General features: G+C 31.0%; 1 long non-coding RNA gene across 1 annotated transcript; it reads right to left on the bottom strand.

Moving 5' to 3' along the window:
- Window positions 1–1,571: 1,571 nt before the first annotated feature.
- LOC132756172 (uncharacterized) lies at window positions 1,572–2,223 on the bottom strand. Its single transcript, XR_009629295.1, has 2 exons — window positions 2,066–2,223; window positions 1,572–1,835 (listed from the first exon to the last, which is right to left on the bottom strand). It is a non-coding gene; the product is annotated as an uncharacterized LOC132756172 (long non-coding RNA).
- Window positions 2,224–14,876: the final 12,653 nt, after the last annotated feature.

Raw genomic sequence — 14,876 nt, forward strand, 5'->3', positions numbered from 1 at the left:
AACAGTTTTTGTTAACCTCTTAAACATTGTCCCTACCAACAATAATTTATTATTATATTTACACATCCATCGTGCATGTAATCCAGTATTAATACCTATGTTACTATATATAGTAACAAAATCTAGGGTATTTCGGGGCCATTATGGCAAGATCTAGGTCATTATGCAATTTTGGCCGCCTTGCTACTCGGCATTATTTTTCCATAATGGGCGAGTGAATGAGCGCACGTACAGTATGACGTCATCAACTCTCAGTGACTTTCAAGATGGCTGCTGACGTTGAATGAACTAAAGTCATTTGTACACAAAATTTAAAGTTTAAATGACGTTATCAATCGCAATCAACAAAGCTTAACATTGAATATTTATAAACTCAATAAAAGAATACAATAACTCATTCCAAGACAAAACATGACCCTCAGAACTTCCAAAAATGATTTCAGTTTGACGGTATAGTTTATTTAAAAGAGACCGATCGGATCGATAGCATTTAGAGGTTGACATTGATCGTCTCAGAGGCACAAAAGTTCATAAAAAACTGGCACTAAATGTTATTCTCAAAAAAAATATAAAGATTATTTATCGATATAAACAACAATAAAACAATATTGTCTCATATGTATTTTGTTTTTGTCATGTTTTCAAAGTAAATCGAAGAGTTAGCCTGAATGACAGATATTTTTTTACCGTTTCTTAGAAAGGGCGACAACCAAGATTAGCGGCGATGTCTAAATGCCGTATTTCGGACATAGGTATTAAAGACTTTAATACTTGGTTGCTGCTCGCCATTATGCGATAATGGCCCTCGAGTCCATAATGTCCTTCGGGCCTGCGGCCCTCAGGCCATTATGCACATCTTCGGGCCATTATCGCATAATGGCGAGCAGCAACCAAGTATTAACCTCTAAGTAATAGTGTCTTGTAAATGCTGCAATTGATCCATTTAGAGGACTATGTTTTGGAGGTCAACCTTATGATTCATATAATATAAAATTATGGTATCATGAATGCAAGTGTTGTATTGTAAATTGTACATTATATTTTAAATTATTGTTGTACAACTAAATCCTACCGTCTGTTGTGGTTTTAATATATAAACATTTTAGATGCCTCGAAAATATTTACTTTATTATTTATAATGTAAAGTTAGCTTGACTGTTTCATCCATTATAGTATTGGTATGATTTGATTTTTCCTGTAAATTCAATCGAGTAAGTCATTCTTCAGTGAAAATTTTTTTCATAGTTCTGTCATTTCTGCTAGTTTATTTTGGAAATCATCACGACAGTGCGTGACTTGTATCACTAAACTTTACAGAACTGCTCATCTTAAGATCCCGATTATTGTATAATGATATATTTGAAGCTAATTTACAAACCTGTTATTATACACTAATCCTTCTACCCAATAGTACTTTCTTAAAGTATCCATATTCGTGTGTCACCTTATTTGCTACGCTGAAATTAAAAGAAAATAATTTGGATTATGTTTTCTTTCAGTTCCTTCAGACAAACATAAATCATTTATAATTAAACAATATTATAACCTTGTTTTGAAAAAACAACAAACACTTATATAGGTGTGGTCAATACAGGCATTTTATTCATTGATAGTTACAAAACACAAGCACACTGCGATGGTTTCTCGCAAAAATATGACCAGAAATATGGTCTTTTGAGTCCATCTCTTAACACAAAAGATGAGAAGGGAAAAAAAAATCACTTCAATGTCCAAGAAACCATCTACACTCAAACACTTATTTAAATCCTTTACATATGGATGAATATTCTTTCACTCTGCTTCAATCTTACAGAAAATTTGACAATTCATTCGATCTGAAATAGATAAATTGACATGATAAAACATGAAACAAATTTGAATATCTATATATTAAATTTGAAGCACTGTATATTATTTCATGTATATAACTCTTATGTTGTTAAAACATGTATGCAAATAAACTGTTGTTGTTGTTGTTAAATCAAAACTTTACTGTAACCAAATTCCAAAGAATCAAAACAGTAATCTTAAAAAATGGGCGGGTGGGTGGGGAAACTAAACTAACCAGTTTAGTTTGACTGCCTGTATCTGACCTCAAAGTGACTTTAACACGTTACAACCCGGTTTATATATAAACCGCTTCCCGTTATAATTACCATATTTGGTAATTTCTCATGCAAAACATGACTTCAGTTATAACATAGAACAATAATAAATATATTCATGTTTTGGTCATATTTATAAATGTTACCCTGACAGAGAAAAACCAACAATTTTAACAAGGATTTCTTTACGACAAACCAGTGTGAAAATAGCTTTGTTCCATTAGACGTTTTAAGCTCACCTGTCACAGTGACAAGGTGAGCTTTTGTGATACCGTATGGTCTGTCGTCCGTCAGTCCGTTGGTGCGTGAACTTTTTCATTCAAATGACTTCTCCTCCAATGCCGCTGGGCTAAATTTAATGAAACCTGGCAGGCATGTTCTTTGCATGAAGCTCTACCCAAGTTGTTAAAAGACTCCAATACCTTGAAGAACTCTGGTTGCCATGGCAATCAAATGAGTTTTTTTTAAACAAAAACTTAAAAAACTTCTTGTCAAAAACCAGAAGGTGTAAAGCCTTGATATTTGGTATGTAACATGATCTAGTGGTTCACTACAAAGATTGTTCAAATTATGACCCTTTGGTCAAAAGGGGCTCCGCCAGGGGGCTCATCAGCTTTATATAAAGTTATATAGGGAAGTCTTAAAAATGTTCTTGTCAAAATCCACAAGGCCTAGAGCCTTGATATTTGGTATGTTACATGGTCTAGTGGTCCTCTACAAAGATTCTTCAAATTATACCCCTAGGGTCAAAAGGGACCCTGTCATGGGTGTTACTCGATTTGAAAAAAGTCTTTAAAAATCTCTGTCAAAAACCATAAAGCCTACAGCTTTGATATTTGGTATGTAACATCATCTAGTGGTCTTCTACAAAGATTGTTTAAATTATGCCCCTAAGATCAAAAGGGGCCCTGCCAGGGGTCTCATCAGTTTAATATACAGTTACCTTGTCAAAATCCACACGGCGTAGAGTCTTGACAATTGGCATGTAGCATGATCTAGTGGTCCTCTACAAAGATTGTTCAAATTATGCCCCTACGATGAAAAGGGGTCCCGCCAGGGGGCTTATCAATTTAATAAAAAATTATTAAAATCGTCTTGTCAAAAACCACAAGGGCTACAGCTTTGATATTTGGTATGTAACATTATCTAGTGGTCCTCTACAAAGATTGTTCAAATAATTACCCTAGGGTCAAAAGGGACCTTGTCAGACGGGCTCCTTAGATTTTTAAAAAGTAATATAGGGAAATAATAAAACATCTTCTTGGCAAAATCCACAAGGCATAGAACCTTGATACTTGATATGTAACATGATCATATAATGGTCCTCTAAGATTGTTGAAATTTTGATTTTAGGGTCAAAAGGGGACCCGCCTGTTTGTCCTCACACACTCTTAATACAGGCATACACCCAGGTGATTGACCCAGGGTACAAGGGTCCTCTTGTTTATATGTAATATTAGAAGATTGTCAAGTGCATTCGTACATTATTTACAAATACACGTATTTACAAATAAAATTTATGTTGAAATTACATAGATATACAGAATAAATTTCTATCATGTATGTATTTTCTTGTTCACTTTATGAATAAGCAATTCCTGTTATTAATCTTTCATGAACCATATCTTAATTTCATTGTAGTTTAAAGTAGTCTTTATTACAGGACATATATATTTCAAATGTTTGAACACCATAACATAATTTGCATCAGAATATCTATTATTTTCGTTCGCATATTTTGGCTAATTACTTCAGAAAAAAAATCTCATATCGGAAAAGAAATGTGGCATTTATCAGTTCTCGATTTTCAGAACTCTCACTTCTGAAGTAATTTCTGTAACTTTCTGCTAACAATAATATTTTATTTTAATTGTTTTTTTTTTTTAAGAAGAAACATACAAATTCGTCTTATTTCGTATTTCCTACAAACACAGCTGAATTTAACATTTTTGTAACTAGGATTTATTGTACTTTACCGTAAATAAAAAAACAACAACAAAACAACGAGTTGTTAAGCAGGCTTAGATAGAGATGTTTTAGACTAAATCAGATGAGCCGCGTCACGACAAAACCAACATAGTGCGTTTGCGACCAGCATGGATCCAGACCAGCCTGCGCATCCGCGCAGTCTGATCAGGATCCATGCTGTTCGCTTACCAACCCTATTACAAGTAGAGAAACTGATAGCGAAGAGCATGGATCCTGATCAGACTGCGCGGATGCGCAGGCTGGTCTGGATCCATGCTGGTCGCAAACGCATTACGTTGGTTTTTGTCTTGACGCGGCTCAGATATATTTGATTAAAGCTCAGGAAACCAATCCGTCTTTCTCATTTACCCTATCTGTTTGTCTTGATTCAATTTAAAAAGCAATTTATACAATAGATTAATTGTTCTCTTCCATTCTTACATGAGTAAGTAAACACATGTTGACATCTAAAAAAGCAAGTTTGTCTTAAATTTCATTGTTGACATCTAAATTAAATTTCATTGCTTGAAACCAGTCTTTTTGATAGTAGGTTTTCTTGGTCCACGGTTTTATTTCTTGCAGATCACCCCTATTATCGTAAATATAAGTATTGTAATAACAAAAGTAAAATAAATATTTCCATTAAATTGTCAATGTTATAACATAACATGTTAGTCTGCTAGCTATTATAACAATTTTAGGTATTTACCCACATTTCTTACCCGTCAGTAAAATATATCGAAAAGCATTATATATTTCTACAAAATATATTATCAAGATGATTGGTGTAAATATGATACTTTTATACTATTATAACACATGTGGCAGAATTATAACAATCAAATTAAACTTCTGTTTTAACTTCAGGTATTGACTTCAGTCACTGATGTAAAATAACAGGATCTATCTGCTGATTCATGTTTTCTATAGGAATGATATCTTTGTAAATTTAATGAATTCTAACATAAGCAGAAAAATTATTACAATATTACAATGCATTTTATCATATAGAACAATTTGACGTCAAAATATCTGAGGCTTGAAATAACTAAAAAAAAAAAAAAAAAAAAAAAAAAAAAAAGCAAAAAACCAAAAACAACAACTGTCATATTTTAAATATAATTGTCCGCAGTTCGGATATGATGTAAATCAGGATGAACGAGTCCACTATTTATATTTAAATTCATCACATACCCGTGCCGTTTTTACGACTCCGTAAAAATGGTATTGCACGGCCATGTATATATTTTGACGTGACATCAACAGTGTACAGGTGTAAAGGCGCGCTAAATAATAGCGTTACATTATAAGCGTGTCAATGAAAAATGATACTTTTTCGCTTTAAACGGTCTTTATTTTTGGTATACGATAAACAAAATATTAATGTAGGTTCATTTCTGAATATAAAACTTAAGTTACAGACATTCTTTGTATTGATATTTAAAAGTTTCAGGGTTTTTTTTTAATAAACTTACAATAATTGTTTTATTCTATGGTACATGTATACCGGCAAACAATTACATTTTTTGAAAGGTTAACAAAGTTATTTTGGCTACACATGAGTTTTAATGAATTATTTCTAATTCAAACAGTGGTTTCATGTACTTCGACGATCCTTCACAAGCGTATCTACATATTACCTATTCTTTAGCTTACAAAAGATTAACAAAATGCCGTGTAAAATAAATTATACAATCATAGCCTTATAATATTGGGTATTTAAGATAGAGAGTGCATTATTAAAACTAAAATTACACGGGATCATTAGACGTCAATTTTTCGTGTGTGCTATATAAAATCCTTATAACAATTATCACTGGCAGTTTTGGTGTGCTTGATGCCTTTTTTAATTAATACATATATACATCATGTGTGCATAGCAGGTAGAAAATATCCCCTGTCTCTTCTCTCGAATTTAACATATTAATTCACCATCTTTCTTCCACAGAAATTGATACCCTTATATAATTCAAATGTTGTACGTAAAGGACTGAGAGAAAACCTTATCTTAAGGTATTTAATTTTGAGACAAAGCGATATATCAGCATGGGTTTAACATGTTTAACGAGATTAGTAAAACAAATGCAAACATAATGGTAGGTATAGCAATAACTCTCGCAATTGGAGAATATCAATTACAGATCTAAATAATGCAAGATAAATGATCTGTCCTTGTATATTAGAATTGTAACAACAGAAATATTGTTAATAGGATTTGTATGGTATGTTTCAAACTTAACAGTTATATTGGTTTTGCAAAGCAATGCGATATAATGCTCTAATATAGCACTTTTTACTATAATATACATCTGACAGAGCAGTTTTTATTTATTTCGTGATCTAATTATTACTCTTTTTCTTTCATTGTTCTTTGTTTTGTTAAAATAAAAGTATTACCAGCCTTGTTTACGTGGTCATATGATAATACATAACATAATAAGATTTGAATTAAGATTATTAGACATATTCTTTCATGTGTCCTTTAATAGTGTCATTTAGTGAAACTTTGATATAGCTGACTTTCATGTGACATGATATACGACACAATGACATTGCGTGTGCCCTAGGATACACTGTTGACATTTTGTTCGATATCTGGTAATGTTTAAATTAAGACGGTTTTTACATGTATTTCGCAAGACTTCTAAATCTTCTGAAGACACGTCAATAACAATTTTCCTGTTTAAATAGGAATCTATTCTAGCAATATATAAACGGACGTGTAAAAATTAAGATCAAAGTACTCAAAATTGGATATTTAAAAACTTCAAAAACAATTACTAAATACATGCACAAGTCTAAAACAGCACATACTTTTTCGACATACTGCAGTAAATTTAGCTAAACGTTAATCTTTTCTTATTGTTATGTTTTTTTTACAACATGACATAATGTTCATGTACAGTTTGTCCCCACAATACAGTTTAGATAAATAGTTTCTCAAAGCTTATCAAACACCAATGACTGCATATCAAGTGATTCATCAGCCAAATCAGATATATTCTTGTTACAGAAATTAAGACCCTAAAATAAGTCAGATATTTTAATGGTAAAAGGCTGACACAAACCCTCTACTTAACTAGGTAATTGTCAGACAAAAGGATTATCACCATAAATCCAATATAGTTTGTAGAACAAATTTAGACAGAGATATCTCCCGCTCTACAGGACTATCAAGGAAAAATTATTTTTATCTACATAATTTATATAACTGATACAATAAAACATAAAGTTAAAGAGCTCTTTAATCAATCGGTCTTTCAAAAGCAGTATACGTATATTGTATAAGAAATTTAGTCGGTAAAATTTAATAAGATGGAAAAATTCTCTTGAACGGCTGTAGTAGGTCTACATTAAGGACAATCGAGAACAAAACCAATAAGTAAACGGACACATCTTCTCTGAAGTATTCTGTTAAATAATCCGATAGACCCGTGTAATATTTTTAACTTCTTTTGTAAATACCAACACATTTTGAAAATAGTATCAAAAAACATTTGTATTGGCGTTTTTGTAATTATCTTTTATTTTCTACTACTTTATTAATCATTTATTCCACAAGATTTGAAAATAAGTGAAAATTATAGACCCGATTTAAAACTTTGCAGTTTGATGCATCTTTTACGCTTCATAGCACAAGATGAAACTGTTTTCAATTATCATAACTATATGTTTTTAAGGGATCAGAAAGTACAAAGTTTTTTTAATTCATATACATGTATATCATAATAGTACTAATTGCCTTGCTTTAAAAATATTTGAACTAATAACTGAATTATATTCATTCGTTTATCTATGTAACACATTTCAAATCCATATCTTTATCTAGAAGCCTATTGAACTTTTAATATCTATTAAACATGATCAGTAAATCATATTGAGATTGTCAATTTTGAGGTTAACTTGAAGGAAAATTCACTTGGACAACTTCACTGTGTCTCTACTAAAGTGAAACGAGGACAAATACAATAACAAAACCAAAAATATCTTCTGTGAAGTTTTCTTTTTCATAATCTTATAAACCAGTGTTATAGATTAAACTAAAACAGTAAGTACAACAAATAACTAATAAATGTAAAAAAACCCCACAAAATAAACAACAAACAAACAAACAAAAAACAACAAAAAAAACAGTATTAATTAAAGACTTTTGTGTTGATCATCATTTTTGCATTCATATTTCAGTTCAATGTTTTAGATGCTCGAGTTTAGCTGTAACGGAAATATGTCTTATGCGAACAAATGCTTGGGAAGGATTTTAAATACGTATCGTTTTTGAGGCTGACAGATAAAGTATAACGTTCCAACCATACTTCTTTTGGAAACAATCAGTGTCTTTAGATATAAAACAGTAACAATATTAATATTTCGAGGGATAAATTCAAAACGGTTGCAATTGCTTTCTTATGTTATATGAGTTACATCCGTTTCGCATTGGTTCCATCGATTTGAAAGAATTTTATAAAAAAAGGCCCCGACAAAAAGTAAACATTCACCAATTATTTGTAACAAAATCATAGTTTCAATGTTTTACCCATTAACTGTTCTAAAAGATTTAATTTTCTCTCTAAATACAATGAACTTAACCATTGTTTTGTGAGAATTAAAGCAGATGATCAACGGTTATCATAATCTTGTCATCTCTGTTCGTTAATTTCGGAAATAATTACGACACTGCGTGACTTATGCCAATAAACTTTACAGAGTTGTTCATCTTGCAGTCCTGATTATTGTATAATGATAGATTTGAAGCTAATACAAACCTGTTATTATTGATATTAATGCTAGCATTAGGAAGTCATTACTTTGGATTGATCATTTTGTAATTGCAAAGGTCAAGTAAACACCATTAGTTGAAGTTCTGTCGGAGACGATTGCGGCAAGTAATTCATCTTTTAGCAAAATTTCATTGGAAAGAGAAAACGGAGACAAATCTTTATGAACAAACAGTTTCTTAGCTTGTGGTTTTTATGTATGTACTTTTATACAATAAACGGACACCTTAAATATTTCCATCAAGTATCACTTTCTGAATGTGTCCATTTTCACGATTCACGTTTTTTGTTTCGTTGAATTTTAAAGAAAAGATCATTGAATCATATAAATATTATTCTGTTACAGAAATGTAATAATTTGTTCCCAGTTACATAGCTGGTACTTTTGGTGTAAGATTTTCTTTTCTGCAGACCACCGCAAGTGTCAGAAAGGTGACAATTGCACGGTATTTCGTGAGTACATGTTAAATATGCCTCAGAATAAAAGTGTATAACGGAACTTTGCATGATCTTAGAATATAATAACAAAAGTATTTTCAGTGAAAAAAGGTTGGGGGTTACAAAACTCGTTTTTTTTTTCAGCTCTTTCGCTTAAATGCCTGCAAATTTTGATAGTCCTGCTAACATTAGGGAGTAATTAATTGAAATCTATTATTTTGTAATCTGTATGGTTCAATAAACACAAAGTTAACAGAACAGTCGAATGGGGCAGTGCTTAGTCATTTTTCAGATAAGCACAAATGTGACCGGAAACTGCATAACTAAAACAATTTCAACTTAGAAAATAGCTTTTAGTCAAGTTTAAACACAAATTCGTTGACTGTTATTCCTGTTATGACATTGAAGGGTCATTACTATCCTAGAACAATTCTACTTTGGAATGTTTCTTACCATGAATAGAGTTAAAATATGTCTTGTGATATACCGGTACTAGTATTAGAACATACGTTATGATTGAATTTAACATGAAATACGTATAAATAATCATTGAAACTAATGATTTAACTAAATGTATTTGCAAAAACACAACAAACAAACAAAACAAAAAGGAAACATCAACAACAACAAAAAGTGAGAAGTGCAATTTTTCTACGCGCCCACTGTCAGATCAAACAATGAACATTGTTACTTTTTTAAAACGATTTGTAAAGTGGCTCCAACTGGTTAGCATGTCACACAGTTAATTGAATTGTTTCCTTTATTTGGCAGACAATGTCTTGTTTTAATTTATTCTTATAAATATACATGTATACGTTTTGCACATTAAAATCATTTACCAAAATGTTAACTACTTTGCCTTAGAAACTGGACCAACGACCTGATATAGCTGCATGGCATTAAGGAATCGTACAAGAAATATAAAAAAAACATATGTTATATTGATTTACAAGAAACTGAGCAAAATTGAGAAGTTTGTCGTCTGGAAAGGTTACATCTATCATGTCATTTAGTTTTAGTAGTTTGAATTCTTCATAATACATATGTTTTTACATTGTCCAAAACATGGTACCACTTCTGATACAAATACAAGGAGAAATAAAAAAAAAGATTGATTGGTTTCATAACAAAGGTCATTAAAGATTTGTTACATCCATTACCTGAATATAAATCACAGCCGAGGATTTTATGATTTTAAAGATTATATACATTTGAAAAACCTATCTCTTGTTTGAGCTTTATGTTTTAAGAAGAGCTCGACAGAGGTCCAGCTAGAATATTAAAAACTTGAAATTTGAAATTCTTACATACATCAACTGGAGCATTTAAAACAACAACATAATATGTATGAAAAACATGATAAATTTACTGAGAATTATATTAATAACGTTTGTCGTGCGATTTAAACAAAGAGCGTCTTTTCTGAAATTTTGCGCACAAGTCATTGGTCCAAACGTACACAAACCTCTTCCGTCATGTCAAAAAAATCTTGAGTAACCCCTATAACATTAATTTCTTATTTGATACAGAATAAATCATTACTATTAACGATTTTTTTAATGATCCGTATATTGTTTAATTTTTAAAGTTAGATTTGATATTCAATTAAATTTACGAATACGTTATATTTTTGGTAATATATAGAAGAAAGGTGCTTTACTATTCTATCAGAGACAAGAACAGTCCTATCTATTTAAACAGAAAAAAATGATTAACCGAAATATATGTCTTAAACACCAAGCATATTGACATGCTCAGTTCTAGTCATGTAAGATTTTTGTCATGAACTTCTTTCTTTTTAACAATTTAGAGTAATATATATACATGTAAATATTTTATTAATAAATTTGTGAACTAATCTAAATCCTTCAAGGATTAAATATAAATCAGTTCAATGGAGAGTTGTGTTGTTACGTTTTATAATTACCTTTATCTTACTTCAGACCTTTTTTTAACTAGATGAGTCAAAAATCATGCACATGTTTAATTTCCTCCAACATCGTTTAAAGCCTTTGATAAAAGTTGAAGAAATGCATGGTTTTCCACATTCCATTGAGTCATTCATTTCAAGCTATTTGTTGGGGAGCATTACTAAATTTAAATGATTGCTTTTTCACAGACGGTTTATCCCAGTATTGAAGTGTAATGCATCAAAGATTGATTCTTTTGTTATTATCTTGGTTAAATAATCCCTATTATTTAAAGCGGGGAATTTCATTCGTCCATTTATTGTCATTTTGTTGTTCCATTAAAAGAAGCAGACGTGAGCTAAATGAAATGGAAAATAATTCATATATGGCTTAATATGAATGTGTGTTCTGTAGCTTTTCGTGTTCTTTAGCTATTTGAGATTATGTTCGTTTCATTAATTATATTAATATGTTTAGAATGGAGTTTTTAACTGAAGGTTCATGGCTAAATACATACGGTGATTAGGTGTATCAGTGATAAATGATTTAACTGTTAAACCAATTTAATAGGGATAAATGGCTGAAGTTGGGACATATCTTCAACCTTTTTCGTATGCACATCATTTGGCATCTCTTTAACAATAATACTTTTTTTCAAAAATGTGGTCATGACTTCTTCAAGCAAGCATACGATTTCACAATATTTGTTTGTTACTATATCTGAGCTATGATGGATCTATTCCCTCACCAGACTTTGATAAACATTACATTAGCAATCGTCCAGTACGGTCTGGCAGCCGGAAAAATTTGTCCCATACTCCAATGTAATATATCCGGTCCTGTGAGATAATTGATTCAATACGTTTTTGTATTGAAAATTGCTTTATATCGGCGCAAAGAGGTTTGTGGCATGCTACTATTTTTTTCACTTTCTCATAGTAAAATACTACATAAAACCGAGTTAGCAATTATTACCAATTATTCTCATCACTTCCTTTTCCAGAATATCTTTTTCTTTTTTATTTCTGAAAGCCTTGCATTTCATTTCATTACAAATACCGGTGATTTGAATAAATTGACGAAAGAACGAGCTTTATTCTTCATGATGTAAACGCATCAATCGAATAAATCATTTTGTTGTAATGAATTTATTAGCATTGCATGTAATTTCATACTTCTTTTAAAATTCACTGGCTTAAGAAAGATGTTGCTACAAATTTTTTTCTAACAAATGAAAACATTTTAAGTGAATAAGGGGAAAACGATTTGCAAAAAATAATATGTTTACCACATTTTTTATTTGTGACTTAGTATCAATTCTGCATTTCTACTCATAAAAAGCACCCATCATTTTAAATTTTCGGCTGGCTATTAAAAACGCAAGCACTGTCGTGTCAGTTGTGATTAAATAAATAACGACAAACGGCAAAAGAAAATTATTTTCAATTTTACGCGTTTTCTTTTTCTTCAATAATCACGGCAATGCATGACTTTCACCACTACATTTTACAGATTAATTTGTATTCAAGGCTATATTTGAGAATAATGATAGAACTGGTGTTAAACATGCTGTATTTTACTGATAATTATGCTAGCATTAATACAACATTACTTTAAAATTGATTAATTTGTTATTGTAACTTTGAGGTTTTCTCAGACGCAATAGCAAAAAAAAATCATTTGTCTTGACAAAGTTCAAATAAACAAAAGCAGGCCTATAAACACACCTATAAACACAAATATTTTTGGAAATTAATGCAGTCAACGCATTATTTTTTCCTATAACCTGAAAAAAGGGAAAATGCAGCCCAATGTTCACAAATAGACAATATAAAGTATAACTTAACATTTGCAATATTTTGCCAAGTTGACTTTCCCAAAACTTTCAAAGTGAAAGTATCGCAGTCTTTATGTAGAATTCGTGGTATGAAATACTTTTTGTATTCACAAGGAAAGAAATAATAAATGATATTGTAATAGAATTTCTGCAATGACTTTAGTAGTTTTACTTGTTAATTCCCAATTTGCATTAACACATCTGTAACAGGGATTAAAATCCTTGATGACCTAAGGGAGAAAATCATGTTTTTGTCGTAGTCAAAGTAAAATACGTACTACTGCAATACAATGGCCCAGTCTATAAAAACTATTTTCCTTTATTGTACAGATCATCATTTTATTTTTAATATTTAAAACATTTCATTAAAAAGTACTTTGTGTGGCATTGTAGATGAGTGACATAATCATTGCTTTTTATATAGCAACTTAGTACACACCCACCAAATATAGGCCGATGATAGCGAGCATGGATGATAGTTTGCACTTGACAGTACCGCACATGAACAGGCTCAAACCGAGCCTGCATAATTTTTAATTTTGTTGTGTTGAGCTTTCTTTGAGGATTCTTATTTTCTCTATTTTAAAAACAGCACATGACAAATATCTAAAACACAAATATTCATTACTTTTATGCCTGAAAAGAAAAATAATACACTGACCCCGAGAAATTAAAAAAGTGCCTTTCTTGCAAGAAAAAACTATCTATTCCATCAATTATGCCACGGGTTTCAATTAAAGCCCCGTTATTACTGTTAGCTTTCTTAATACATTACATTTGCTCATGATTCATATAAATGAAATATAGGTAAATGCTGAATAGAAAGTTATACAGTATACTTGTATTGCAATTAAATATTACTCATTATATACTATGTCTATGTGTTTGTTTTTTATGAAATACGTTTAAGATTTTACATATTTCAGAAATATTTTGTCTCCCTTAAAATATTATATACAAATTATTCACAGTGCTATTATAAGACTATATTGATGGCTAATAAATAAGCAAATAGAGTTATAATTAGTGATTGACTAATCAATAAATATGGCATAAAAGTTTGGTATCTCATACTGACATTGCTGATCTTTCTATAAACATTCATTCATAACTGTTTTATTTTGAATTTTGGGAAATGAAAGGTAAAAAATATTAATTTAAAACAGAAAGACCATGTAATACATTGTTATTCCACACAATGAAAGCTCGTTGTCGTTTCTAGGGGCTGAGGGATTGATTCACAAAGGTCTCCCTACTATGATTGCTCAGTTGGGGACGCGTTCGGGGGTTTAGCGTAGGGAATATTAGATAATCCGTAGTCACACTTTGCTTTGTTATATGGTAACGACAATCTACATAACTTGATCTACACCGGACAGTTCTAGTATAGATAGGCCGTCCGAAATGAAAATGTTATTAAAGATATTAAACTTCTATCTACAGCAAACATATTGAGCAAATGGCAAAACGCTTACACGTGGAAGTATTCAATAATGATGAAGTGTTTTTTTATTCTTTTATTCTTTTCACAACAACAAGGTCATCAGCGGAAATCATGCTACCGCTGTGCTGCTTTAAGGTTAATGTCACATTTAAATTTAGAATGCCTAGAAAGTTACGCTTGAATTTCAAATGTTAAGCAATTTTGTATCCGCTCTATAAGTCCTATACGCGTTGAAGTCTTTAATTAAAAAGGAAGTCCACATGTTCAGATCAACACTATTGTCGCTGTGCCGGCTCAAGATTAAGGTCACCATTAAAAGCTGGTCTTTTAATAAATCCGCTACTTTTGAAGGATTTTCTTTAAATGTGGTTCAAATGTATGCCTGATCAAGGCAATCTT

Source organism: Ruditapes philippinarum, unplaced genomic scaffold, assembly GCF_026571515.1.
Source record: "Ruditapes philippinarum isolate M1 unplaced genomic scaffold, ASM2657151v2 ctg452_1_1_1_1, whole genome shotgun sequence".
NCBI classification, from domain to species: Eukaryota; Metazoa; Mollusca; class Bivalvia; order Venerida; family Veneridae; genus Ruditapes; species Ruditapes philippinarum.